This window comes from Choloepus didactylus, chromosome 15, assembly GCF_015220235.1.
Source record: "Choloepus didactylus isolate mChoDid1 chromosome 15, mChoDid1.pri, whole genome shotgun sequence".
Classification (NCBI taxonomy): domain Eukaryota; kingdom Metazoa; phylum Chordata; class Mammalia; order Pilosa; family Megalonychidae; genus Choloepus; species Choloepus didactylus.
The window spans coordinates 7,526,076-7,540,214 of record NC_051321.1 but is presented as its reverse complement, the minus strand read 5'-3'; the positions used below and the strand labels follow the sequence as shown (position 1 = coordinate 7,540,214).

General features: G+C 39.3%; 1 protein-coding gene across 3 annotated transcripts in view; it reads right to left on the bottom strand.

Annotated features, from left to right (window-relative positions):
* DHX32 (DEAH-box helicase 32 (putative)) overlaps positions 1–14,139 on the bottom strand; it is a 70,126-nt gene that overhangs the window by 55,569 nt on the left and 418 nt on the right. The gene's annotated exons all lie outside the window — the stretch shown is intronic.

Below are 14,139 nucleotides of genomic sequence, written 5' to 3'. Positions count from 1 at the left end.
AGTATTTTGTTGAGGATTTTTGCATCTATATTCATTAGGGAGATTGGCCAGTAGTTTTCCTTTTTTGTAGCATCTTTGCCTGGTTTTGGTATTAGATTGATGTTAGCTTCATAAAATGAGTTAGGTAGTGTTCCATTTTTTTCAATGTTTTGAAAGAGTTTGAGTAAGATTGGTGTCAGTTCTTTCTGGAAAGTTTGGTAGAATTCCCCTGTGAAGCCATCTGGCCCTGGGCATTTATTTGTGGGAAGATTTTTGATGACTGATTGGATCTCTTTGCTTGTGATGGGTTGGTTGAGGTCTTCTATTTCTTCTCTGGTCAGTCTAGGTTGTTCATATGTTTCCAGGAAATTGTCCATTTCTTCTACATTATCCAGTTTGTTGCCATACAGTTGTTCATAATATCCTCTTATAATTTTTTTAATTTCTTCAGGATCTGCAGTTATGTCACCTTTTTCATTCATTATTTTGTTTATATGGGTCTTCTCTCTTTTTGATTTTGTCAGTCTAGCTAGGGGCTTGTCAATCTTGTTGATCTTCTCAAAGAACCAACTTTTGGTGATATTTATCCTTTCTATTGTTTTTTTGTTCTCTATGTCATTTATTTCTGCTTTAATCCTTGTTATTTCTTTTCTTGTACTTGGTTTAGGATTGGTTTGCTGTTCATTTTCTAGCTTCTTCAGTTGATCCATTAGTTCTTTGATTTTCGCTCTTTCTTCCTTTTTAATATATGCGTTTAGTGCTATAAATTTCCCCCTTAGCACTGCTTTTGCTGCATCCCATAGGTTTTGGTATGTTGTGTTCTCATTTTCATTCGTCTCTATATATTTAGCAATTTCTCTTGCTATTTCTTCTTTAACCCACTGATTGTTTAGGAGTGTGTTGTTTAACCTCCAGGTATTTGTGAATTTTCTAAGTCTCTGATGGTTATTGACTTCTAATTGTATTCCATTGTGGTCAGAGAATGTGCTTTGAATAATTTCAATCTTTTTAAATTTATTGAGGCTTGTTTTATGTCCCAGCATATGATCTATTCTGGAGAAAGTTCCGTGAGCACTAGAAAAGTATGTGTATCCTGGTGATTTGGGATGTAATGTCCTGTAGATGTCTGTTAAATCTAATTCATTTATCAGATTGTTTAGGTTTTCAATTTCCTTATTGGTCTTCTGTCTGGTTGATCTATCTATAGGAGAGAGTGATGTGTTGAAGTCTCCCACAATTATTGTGGAAACATCAATTGCTTCCTTTAGTTTTGCCAATGTTTCTCTCATGTATTTTGTGGCACCTTGATTGGGTGCATAGACATTTACGATTGTTATTTCTTCTTGCTGAATTGCCCCTTTTATTAGTATGTAGTGGCCTTCTTTGTCTCTCAAAACATCCCTGCATTTGAAGTCTATTTTATCTGAGATTAATATTGCTACACCTGCTTTCTTTTGGCTGTAGCTTGCATGAAATATTTTTTTCCATCCTTTCACTTTCAGTTTCTTTGTGTCCCTGTGTCTAAGATGAGTCTCTTGTATGCAACATATTGATGGTTCATTTTTTTGATCCATTCTGCGAATCTATATCTTTTAATTGGGGAGTTTAATCCATTTACATTCAACGTTAAAACCGTGAAGGCATTTCTTGAATCGGCCATCTTATCCTTTGGATTATGTTTGCCATATTTTTCCCTCTCTCTATTAATATCCTTTATTGTACCCATACCGAATCTCTTTAGTACTGAACCTTTCTCCAAGTCTCTCTGTCCTGTCTTTGTTTCTCTGTCTGTAGGGCTCCCTTTAGTATCTCCAGTAGGGCAGGTCTCTTGTTAGCAAATTCTCTCAGCATTTCTTTGTCTGTGAAAAATTTAAGCTCTCCCTCAAATTTGAAGGAGAGCTTTGCTGGATAAAGTATTCTTGGCTGGAAATTCCTCTCACTCAGAATTTTAAATATATCGTGCCACTGCCTTCTCGCCTCCATGGTGGCTGCTGAGTAGTCACTACTTAGTCTTATGCTGTTTCCTTTGTATGTGGTGAATTGCTTTTCTCTTGCTGCTTTCAGAACTTGCTCCTTCTCTTCTATGTTTGCCAGTGTGATCAGTATATGTCTCGGAGTGGGTTTTTTTTGGATTTATTCTATTTGGAGTTCGCTGAGCATTTATGATTTGTGTATTTATGTTGTTTAGAAGATTTGGGAAGTTTTCCCCAACAATTTCTTTGAATACTCTTCCTAGACCTTTACCCTTTTCTTCCCCTTCTGGGACACCAATGAGTCTTATATTCGGACGTTTCATATTATCTATCATATCCCTGAGGTCCATTTCGAGTTTTTCAATTTTTTTCCCCATTCTTTCTTTTATGCTTTCATTTTCCATTCTGTCATCTTCCAGGTCACTGATTCGTTGTTCAACTTCCTCTAGTCTTGTACTATGAGTGTCCAGAATCTTTTTAATTTGGTCAACAGTTTCTTTAATTTCCATAAGATCATCCATTTTTTTATTTAGTCTTGCAATGTCTTCTTTATGCTCTTCTAGGGTCTTCTTGATTTCCTTCATATCCCGTACTAGGGTCTCATTGTTCATCTTTAGTTCTTTGAGTAGCTGCTCTAGGTGTGTCTCTTCTGGTCTTTTGATTTGGGTGCTTGGGCTTGGGTTATCCATATCGTCTGGTTTTTTCATATGCTTTATAATTTTCTGTTGTTTTTGGCCTCGTGGCATTTGCTGACCTTGATAGGGTTCTTTTAGGGTTTGTAGACCAGTTGAAGTCCTTATCTCTAATTTATCAGATCTACAGCTTCGTGGAGTACACTTTCTCTAACTAACCAGCAGGTGGCGTCCACGAGCCACCTGTTCTCCACAAGCCAGATCTCCCCTGCTTAGCCTTTTTGGTGAGTGGGGGAGTGAGTCTTGTGGGGCCCAACTGGTGTCCCAAGCTTGCGTGTGTAGTTGGTGTTGCCTGCCCTGTATGTGGGGCGTGTTTCTGGGCAGTCGGGGAGGGGGGGTGGCCCTAACAATCAAATCTCCCTGATGATCCTAGAGTTTTAAAGCTACTGCAATAGTCTAATCCTTCAGTTCAGTCCTGCCACAGTTTGTCTCTGCCACTGACCCACAAGTCTTTGGTATTGGCGTATGGCTCCTGAGACTTGCAAGTGGGCCCCTCTTCCAGGCTGTGCACCCCAGGTCCTCTGTTGAGGGATGACTGTGCTATGTCACAGGTGAGTGCCGTCCCCCCAGGGCAGTTCTGGGCTGCTGGGCTGTGTTGGGAGGCTCCCAGTCTGCTCAAATGATGGCTGAATGGGGCTCTGTTAATTCACACTGCTCCCCCTTCCCAGCTCTGGGACATTCAGCTGAGGTTGCAGGGAAGGCTAATGTCCACGCCCAGTTTTGTGGTGTGTGCCTGTTATTTGAAGCACTTCCGTCACACTGGGTTGTCTGGGGCAGCTCTGGGCTATGGGGCTGGCGATGGGCAGGAGTGTTTCCTGTCCACCAGGATGGTGGCTGTGAGCGGACACCCCCCTTTTCTTGGGAAGTTGTGTTGTTTAGTGAATTTTCTCAGCCACTGGATTATTGCCTTTTGTCTCAGAGCTCTCTTAGTTCTGCTCTTGACTTGATGTGCCCAAATTGCAATTCTTTGAAGCTTTCTGTATTTAGCTTCTTAGAGTAATTGTTTTAGAAAAAGCAAAAAGGATTTAAAAAAAAAAAAAAAAAAAAAAAAAAAAAAAAAAAAAAACGGCCCTCCTCAGAGATCTAATGGGTTATTGAAATGCTAATAGACAAAGCAACCAGGGCCATTAAGGAAAAGTGCCCAGGGCAGAGAGATCAGCCTTGCTTCGGGATTTGCATATGCGCCTCAAGGCCTGATCTCCGCCCTTCCCCTTTCTGTGTTCACCAGAACTCCAAAAATCCTCTGCTTTTATTTTGGAGTTTTTCGTGTTGTTTTTTTTCTATGCCTGTCTCCTCTCTGCTGGGCTGGCTGCTCTCAGAGTCTCTGGTGTCTGGCCTCAGTCTGTCTATGGTTGGAGTTTGAATCAGTAGAATGAGTTTCCGATAAGAGCAGCCACTGCAATTCTCCCTTCTCCTTCCCGGAGCTGACAGCCCCTCCTCCCCCGGGACTGAGCCTGGCAGGGAGGGGCGCGGGTCCCCTGGCCGCAAAAACTTACAGATTTCGCTGATCTCAGCAGTTCCACGTTTTCATGAGTGTTGTATGAAGTATGCCCAAAGACAGATTGCTCTGTGGTGTCCAGTCCACGCAGTTCCTGGCTTTTTACCTACTTTCCTGGAGGAGTAACTAAAACATACAGCTCACCAGTCCGCCATCTTGCCCCGCCTCCTCAAATTTATTTGGAAAGGGAAGATGCCTCGAATTGCTAAAGACACTCTAAAAAAGAAAAACGAAGTGGGACGACTTACACTCCCTGAGTTCGAAGCTTATTATAAAGCCACAGTGGTCAAAACAGCATGGTACTGGCACAAAGATGGACATGTAGATCAATGGAATCGAATTGAGAATTCAGACATAGACCCTCAGATCTATGGCCGACTGATCTTTGATAAGGTCCCCAAAGTCACTGAACTGAGTCCTAATGGTCTTTTCAACAAATGGGGCTGGGAGAGTTGGATATCCATATCCAAAAGAATGAAAGAGGACCCCTACCTCACACCCTACACAAAAATTAACTCAAAATGGACCAAAGATCTCAATATAAAAGAAAGTACCATAAAACTCCTAGAAGATAATGTAGGAAAACATCTTCAAGACCTTGTATTAGGCGGCCACTTCCTCGACTTTACACCCAAAGCACAAGCAACAAAAGAAAAAATAGATAAATGGGAACTCCTCAAGCTTAGAAGTTTCTGCACCTCAAAGGAATTTCTCAAAAAGGTAAAGAGGCAGCCAACTCAATGGGAAAAAATTTTTGGAAACCATGTATCTGACAAAAGACTGATATCTTGCATATATAAAGAAATCCTATAACTCAATGACAATAGTACAGACAGCCCAATTATAAAATGGGCAAAAGATATGAAAAGACAGTTCTCTGAAGAGGAACTACAAATGGCCAAGAAACACATGAAAAAATGTTCAGCTTCACTAGCTATTAGAGAGATGCAAATTAAGACCACAATGAGATACCATCTAACACCTATTAGAGTGGCTGCCATTAAACAAACAGGAAACTACAAATGCTGGAGGGGATGTGGAGAAATTGGAACTCTTATTCATTGTTGGTGGGACTGTATAATGGTTCAGCCACTCTGGAAGTCAGTCTGGCAGTTCCTTAGAAAACTAGAAATAGAGTTACCATTCGATCCAGCGATTGCACTTCTCGGTATATACCCGGAAGATCGGAAAGCAGTGACACGAACAGATATCTGCACGCCCATGTTCATAGCAGCATTATTCACAATTGCCAAGAGATGGAAACAACCCAAATGTCCTTCAACAGATGAGTGGATATATAAAATGTGGTATATACACACGATGGAATACTACACGGCAATAAGAAGGAACGACTTTGTGAAACATATGACAACATGGATGAACCTTGAAAACATAATGCTGAGCGAAATAAGCCAGGCACAGAAAGAGAAATAGTATATGCTACCACTAATGTGAACTTTGAAAAATGTAAAATGAATGGTTTATAATGTAGAATGCAGGGGAACTAGCAATAGAGAGCAATTAAGGAAGGGGGAACAGTAATCCAAGTAGAACAGATACGCTATTTAATGTTCTGGGGATTCCCAGGAATGACTATGGTCTGTTAACTTCTGATGGATATAGTAGGAGCAAGTGCACAGAAATGTTGCTATATTATGTAACTTTCTTGGGGTAAAGTAGGAACAGGTGGGAAGTAAAGCAGTTATCTTAGGTTAGTTGTCTTTTTCTTACTCCCTTGTTATGGTCTCTTTGAAATGTTCTTTTATTGTATGTTTTTCTTTTTTGTTTTTTGTTTTTTTAATTTTTGTTTTTCCATATAGTTGATTTAAAAAGGAAAAAAAGGTTAAAAAACAAAAAACAAAAAACAAAAAAACAAGGAAAAAAGTATGTAGTGCCCCCTTGAGGAGCCTGTGGAGAATGCAGGGGTATTGGCCTACCCCACCTCCATGGTTGCTAACATGACCACAGACATAGGGAACTGGTGGTTTGATGGGTTGAGCCCTCTACCATAGGTTTTACCCTTGGGAAGATGGTTGCTGCAAAGGAGAGGCTAGGCCTCCCTATGGTTGTGCCTAAGAGCCTCCTCCCGAATGCCTCTTTGTTGCTCAGATGTGGCCCTCTCTCTCTGGCTAAGCCAACTTGAAAGGTGAAATCACTGCCCTCCCCCCTACGTGGGATCAGACACCCAGGGGAGTGAATCTCCCTGGCAACGTGGAATATGACTCCTGGGGAGGAATGTAGACCTGGCACCGTGGGACGGAGAACATCTTCTTGACCAAAAGGGGGATGTGAAAGGAAATGAAATAAGCTTCAGTGGCAGAGAGATTCCAAAAGGAGCCGAGAGGTCACTCTGGTGGGCACTCTAATGCACACTTTAGACAACCCTTTTTAGGTTCTAAAGAATTGGGGTAGCTGGTGGTGGATACCTGAAACTATCAAACTACAACCCAGAACCCATGAATCTCGAAGACAGTTGTAGAAAAATGTAGCTTATGAGGGGTGACAATGGGATTGGGAAAGCCATAAGGACCACACTCCACTTTGTCTAGTTTATGGATGGATGTGTAGAAAAGTAGGGGAAGGAAACAAACAGACAAAGGTACCCAGTGTTCTTTTTCACTTCAATTGCTCTTTTTCACTCTAATTATTATTCTTGTTATTTTTGTGTGTGTGCTAATGAAGGTGTCAGGGATTGATTTAGGTGATGAATGTACAACTATGTAATGGTACTGTAAACAATCGAAAGTATGATTTGTTTTGTATGACTGCGTGGTATGTGAATATATCTCAATAAAATGAAGATAAAAAAAAAAATGACAGACGAAAAATAGGGGAAGGAAACAAACAAACAGACAAAGGTACCCAGTGTTCTTTTTTACTTCAATTGCTCTTTTTCACTTTAATTATTATTCTTATTATTTTTGTGTGTGTGCTAATGAAGGTGTCAGGGATTGATTTAGGTGATGAATGTACAACTATGTAATGGTACTGTGAACAATCGAATGTACGACTTGTTTTGTATGACTGCGTGGTAAGTGAATATATCTCAATAAAATGAAGATTTAAAAAAAAAAAAAAAAACAAACCACTAAGTATAGATCTCCTATAATACACATTTTAAGTTTTACTTTTGTCATTTATATTTAAAAACTAAGGTATTTCCTAGTGTTACAGACTTCTGAATCTGCTAGAAGAAACACTACGTTGATAAAGTTAACTCTGACCTCAATTACAATAGTATAAATGCTGAAAAGGAAAAAGGCATTACTTTTGTCATCTTATGGGTGCAGTTTAGCAAAGGGAGACATTATCTGTCCATCTGGAACCAGCTATAATAATACTGCAAACATTCACTGCATGTACTCAATACATTTATTCAGATTTTGACTTTTTTCCCTTCTTCTCCACCTTCAGAATTCCTCAAAGCAAGATCTTTTTCTGAATCATCTTTGCAACTCCTACGAAATAAGATATAATACTTTGCAATAAATACTTGTTGAACAATAAATATTTGTGATCAATAAATATTTGCTGAACAAATAAATAATATACTTAAAACTATGACTAAAATGTTTCAAAAAGAGGTTAATGAGGCATTACAATGAATAACAACTGTCTTCAATATGAAGATATATTATCATTAGTCTAATGTTCCACACTAATTCTACTTGAAGGGCTGGTTTGTAGCAAAATAAGGACCTTGCACCAGAATATAGACCAACACACTACTTCCTTCATAAAAAAGTTCTTGCTATTAAAAAAAGTCAGCTGAATTAAACAGTATGATTTATGACATAGCTGATTTACATTCTGGCCCAAGCTCCTTACCTCAGTGCAAGCCAGCTGGTTTGCAGATCACACTTTGAGAACCACAGGTCTATACTACCAGTAAAGACAGACTAATAATAACGATAATAACTCTACCAATTAGCATTTATAGAGTGCTTATTGTGTGCCAGATGCTACATTAAGCACTTTTTCATATGGGTGATTTAATTTAAACTCTTAGGACCCCATGAAGACTAGTTTTATTATTTTCATTTTTCAAATGAGGAAATTAAAGCCTTCAGAGGTTTAGTTAACTCATCCAACTTCTAGCAGCTAGTCTGCGATAGAGCAGGTACTTGAATTCAGGTAGTCTGATCCCAGCTTAATCCTGGGGTTAAATATGTAATATAGGTTTCCCCACACCATATGTTCTGATTTGCTAATGCTGCCATTTTGCAGTATACCAGAAATGGATTGGCTTTTATAAAGGGGTTTATTTGGTTACAAAGTTACAGTCTTAAGGCCATTAAGTGCCCAAGGTAAGGCATCGACAATAGGGTACCTTCACTGAAGGATGGTCAATGGCATCCAAAAGCCTCTGTTAGCTAGGAAGGCATGTGGCTGGTATCTGCTTGCTCCCAGTTTGCATTTCAAAATGGCATTCTCCAAAATGTCAGTGTCAGCTTCCAAGAGCCATCTTCAAAATGTGTCTCTCTGCTGCAACTCTCTGTAAAATGTGACTCTCAGTTGCTCTAGCAAAATGTCACTCTTAGCTGCTCTGAGGTCCTTCTGTTTGTGAGCTATTTTATAGGACTCTAGTAATTAAATCAAGACCCACCCTGTATGGGCGGGGCCCACACATCCATGGAAATGATCTAATCAGATGGTTCACTCAACAGTTGACTGAGTCACATATCCACAGAAACACTCCATGGAAACACCATACCATACTACACTGAAGAAAATAGGCTCATGTTGCAAAATTGTGGTTGAAGTTAACAGCAGACACTATGGGAGATGACAGGAGCAAATGCCACAAAATAGAAAATGTGTAGTACTTTTATGGATTTGAAAAACATCGTTCTAATTGCCCACGTGGAGTTACAGCCAAATATTTAATATGTAAATTTTATCTCCCAGGCATGTTATGCTTTATTTAAAATAATGGACCTATTATTACTGGGGCTTTTAGAAAGCTACTTGTTTGTCTTTGTTTAAATTGGCTTAGAGCCCTCAAAAGTACATCCTACTTGGCTTCCGATATCTATTGACCCTATATATAGTGTTCTAGAGCCTACTTAAAATCTTTCTGGAAAAAGGTAAGGTGAAAGTTCTGAATTTATTTTCAAAAAGTTTATTTCTAGACTTCTAAAAAGTTGACTATGTTCAGTTTAAGAAATCAAGTTAATGGATTTATTTAAAAAATTCAAAAATGATTCACTTTTAACTCAATATTGGTTTATAACAAATACAGTTTGAATAACCAATCTATACTATTAGTTTTTATATTTGAATCATAATTTAAAAACTTTGACTTATATACAAAAAGACATCCTAAACCCAGTGAATACCTTATACAATAATAATATACCATTCACATATATAAGTATGTAATTTAAAGGTTTTGTTAGAATTTCAAACTGCGCTATTCCATGCTTTTCAATATTATTTTAATGATTTTTGATTGTATAATATTCCAGACTGAAATGTGAGTGAAAGAAGAGTAAAGAAAGCATACTAAAATATTAATTTGGCTTTTTTTAAGCAGTATAGTTAGATATCTGAGCAAAAGTTTAAAAGATCTAATAAAAGCTAAAATCTAAATAATAGGTTATTGCCAGGTCAGTCTCCCCAAGGAAGTCAACACTTTATTTACCTCTGAATATATACAAAATAAACTTTTACCTATCTTTTTTTAAAGACTGTTTGCTTGGGACACCACCATAATAAACTTCTGAAGTTACATTTTAGTTGAATTCTTGTTCCAAGTTAGAGATTGTGAAAAACCAGAAATATCAGAAAACTTTCCTTTTTTTATTAACAAAGTAATGGGTAGTCATTTTGCATGAACTTTAATAAAACAACAACATAGTAGTGAACTATGGGGGGCATTCTATGGCAGGTAGGGGGAAATATAATTATTTCAGGGAATGCCAATATGTGAACTTGTCAAGAGAAGGGACTCTTTTATAAATCTTTCCAGGCCTTCAGCTTACTTTTCCGGACACCCCTCCCTAGTCTTTTTGGGTTCTTTCACCGCCCACTACTACCACCAATGTCAACTACTGATGTAACCCAAGGTTCTATCTTCCACCCTCTTCTCATTCCACTTCATCTCTCTGGAGAAAATTACTCACATTGTGCTTCAATTATTAAATGCTTAATCCAAATTTCCATCTTTATCTCAGACTTTGCTCTTTAGTTCTAGACCTCCAAGTCCAACTACTACTTACGGGACAGCCCTGATTAGATGACAGGCACCTCAAATGTGGATGTTTAAAACTGAGCACATCTACTCCGTTTCTACTACTTAAAAAAAGAAAAGAAAAAGACTCCCTTCAGTACTTCTGTCTGTCCTTCCACCCTTCCTTTCTTTCACTCCTTCCCTCTATCCCTCCCCACTTTCCTCCTTCCCTCCCTGATGTTCCAGATTTCATAAACAGCGCAATGATCCATCCTACCACCCAGGTCAGAAACTCGGGAGCCATCCAAGGCTTCTCCCTCTCCTTCACCCCCGACATCACCAAAGGCCTGCCAATTTTACCTCTTAAATCTCCCCCAATGGCCCCTTCCTCCCTATTCCAGCCTCCACTGCCTGAATTATCCCATCATCTCTTTACTGAATTACTCCAACAATCTTGGCTCCCCACCAATCTGTTTCACATGAGGTCAGTGACTCTTTTCAAATGCAAACCTGATCATACTGCTGACCCCAATCCTTCTTATTACCTTTACAATTTAGTCCTCATTTGCATTCCCATCCTCCCATTCTCCCACCCTCCTCTAACACCTGCTCTATGCTCTAGCCACAACAAATTATTGCTCACAGGTGTTCTCCCAAGCTGTTCCTTTGCCTAGGAAGGCCTCCTACCCTTGCACACAACTCTTCAGGTCACTTCCTATTCACTCTTACGATCAGCAACCCCAGAAGCTAGGAAGTACCTAACACACTATAGGTGCTCACTATTTGCTGTGTGCATGGAACAGTAACTGCCCTTTACATTTAAAAATAAAATACACAAGTTATTTTCATTTCTAACTATAATCACAATTTATTTTGATTCTCTTAACTAGATTATTAGACAACCAATGCAAGTTTTATCATCACCAGTTATCGATAAACAATAGCTCCTGACTTTCCCAAGGTTACAGAGCTAGAAATTACCCCAATTATTCCCAACTAAGGTCTTGTCGTCTATTATTATCCTACTTAAATTATCAGGTATACAATGAAAGGCCACCATGTGCTAAAAGAGAATACAGAAGAAACATAAGTCATGAACTTAGCTCCTAAAATGAGAGCACAATACCCATACACAGAAAACGAAGGAAAACACTACAAGAAAGTATAGCACAGGACCAAGTGCTAAATTGTGTACTGCCCCTAGTGGAAAAGAGACGCACAATTAGTGGGCATTGGCACAATCCTGGAAGACTTCCCAGAGGAGGGGAGGCAGCATGGTCCAGCAGCAGATAAAGGCATGGATGGGTGAAAGGGCTGACAGATGACTATTCCTCCTGAGTCCAATAATTCAAATGACTGTGGCGCAAGACATATCCAGAGGACAAAGAGGAAACACATCAAAAAATCAAAAAAAAAAAATTGTTTGCCACCTTTGACTGAACTCCTTATGAGTTTCAGAAAGCAAAGTGAGGAGAATAAAGTACACTTACTCTGGTAAAAACAAAACAAAACAAAACCTTCCAACTTTTGATGTAAGGCTAGGAGACAGAAATACCACATTCATTTGCTATATTTTTATTCATCCTATTTGCATTAAATAATGGTAACTTCCCATTGGAGTTATTTTTCCTTTGAATTCTGATGAGGCCAAGACATTTAAACAAGAAAAAGAAAGGCTACATCTTTCTCTTCCTTGCTGTCTGGTTATTTCCTGGTGATAATGCTTTTGCTTGCTACATGTAAACAGCAGCAGAGTAATAATGTAACTATTCTATCCAGTGTTGTGCTTCGAAAGTAAAAAAATAAAAACCAAAAAACAAAACCCCTCAAATCAGGGTTTTATTGTTTTTCACTTCACCACCAATAACATAATGAACATGCCAGTGAAAAGCAGGGGAAAACTCTCAAAAGGGGTTGCCAATACTTTTACTATTCATCTCCAACTCATCCCAAGAGCAACTTTCCTACCCTGGAATATATTCTCTCCAATATTAAAGCATATCCCTTTATCTAAAGCACTTTCTCTAAAGCTCTTCTTATTCCATTTCAACTAACATTTAACCAGTGTATTGTATGCAGTGCTGGAAGGAATAAGAGAAACTGGCTGTTCTCCTTGTCTTAGACATTTTAGAACATTTCCCTGCCACTGCCTACCTCCTTCAGTCTTTTATTTCCATACCTACACTACTGCCCAAAATTAAAGGGTGCTTTTCACAGTTGCCTTTACCGATTACCTAAAGTATTTCAACACAAGACTTCCTTAATGCCAACTTGATAGCTAGTGATAAAATACATTCTTCTATGCTGTAAAGTACCTCGCCACTCTATACCGCCATTTTTCCAACCTTAAAATCTGTGTTTGACTACCAAATTCTTGAATCCTTGTTATCTTAGAATGGAAATATGCAATGTTGTGGTTTGTTTTGTTCTTTTAATACAAATGCCCATCCCTTTACCATTTGGGAAATTTTAACCCCACCTCCTTTTTTTTGCATCAATAAATATCAGGTTTTTATCACTGTCTTGTCACTTTTGATTATAACATTACTGATGAGTGTCACTGAGTGTGCTTCTTGGATGAAAATGCCAATTTGGGATTTTGCTAATGATATGAAAACTAGATTTAGAGAAACATTGTTCTACAGAAATATTGCTGATCTTAGGTGCTTTCTTTCTAAAAATGCATCTCTGTTTCAGGAAGATAGTTAAGGGACCACAAAGTATTTACTTTCTAACTGATTTTATTACTTTAATATTTTAGCTTATGAATTATGGGTTCCACATATATCACACTGCTGTCAATACCCACACATAAATCTTTTTGTTTTGACAATCTGAAAAGGTGTCTATACCGTCTGAGAGGGGAAAAGTTATTTTGGGTAACATAATAAACGTCCATTTCCATCAAAGAATAAATATATGCTTCTTGGGTTCAATTAACCTCGGAATGATTCTCTTTTCAAGAGGAAAGTAATTCTCCTTGGTGTCCTTGTCATCTATGATGTAGAAAGCTCTCTAGTGGTAAAGAATGAGTAATCACTTACATGACCCCAAAAGGACTCTTTCTTCCATCTCCCTCAAGAATTGTCTTGGGCAGCAGTAGGAATTGATAGAGAGGGCCACAATCTCCAGACATGAGTACTGAATCAGTCGTGCACTTTTTTTCCCCCACCTGCACTTTCATCCTCATTCCGTTCTTCTCTCTCCTCCTAACAATTTCTTTTTCTTAACCCACAACACTCGTCTGGTTGTTTGAGTTTTTACAATTTACTAGATAAAGTTCCCTGTGAGCCTCAAAACTTCTCTAAAGCAAAATCTGCAACAGCATTTATAAAACCAGTCTGTAGGAAAGACTATTGTGTGGGCTAATGTTACATTCGTTTTAACAGCCCTACAAAGTTTTGCTACAAAACATGTGGGCTGATTCAATAACAACCTGCACAGGGAAGGGCTGAAACAGACACCAACACAGGCGTACAAAACTAATCCAACCGGAAAGATCACGGCGCGCCGGCTGCCCAAAACGGGACACTCGGGATGGCAGAGCAGGGGGGGGCGAGGGAGTTCTCCGGGTGTCAAGATTTCAGCAGACACCTCTGGCCCACTGCTGACGACGGAAGGGGCTCTCATTTGCTTAATTCTTCCCGTCGTGGGGCGCGAGTGGCCTGCGGGATCCTCAGTCTTGGCGGGGGCCTGGGTGCAAAGCTTCCGGTCCAGTAGTGAGGCGGCGGCACCGTGAGAAAGGCAACGGGGAGGCCGCCGTCACCCAGGGCGTTCCGGAGTCGGGGCCAGCGGGCGGGCAGCGGGGCCCGAGGCGGCCGGGGG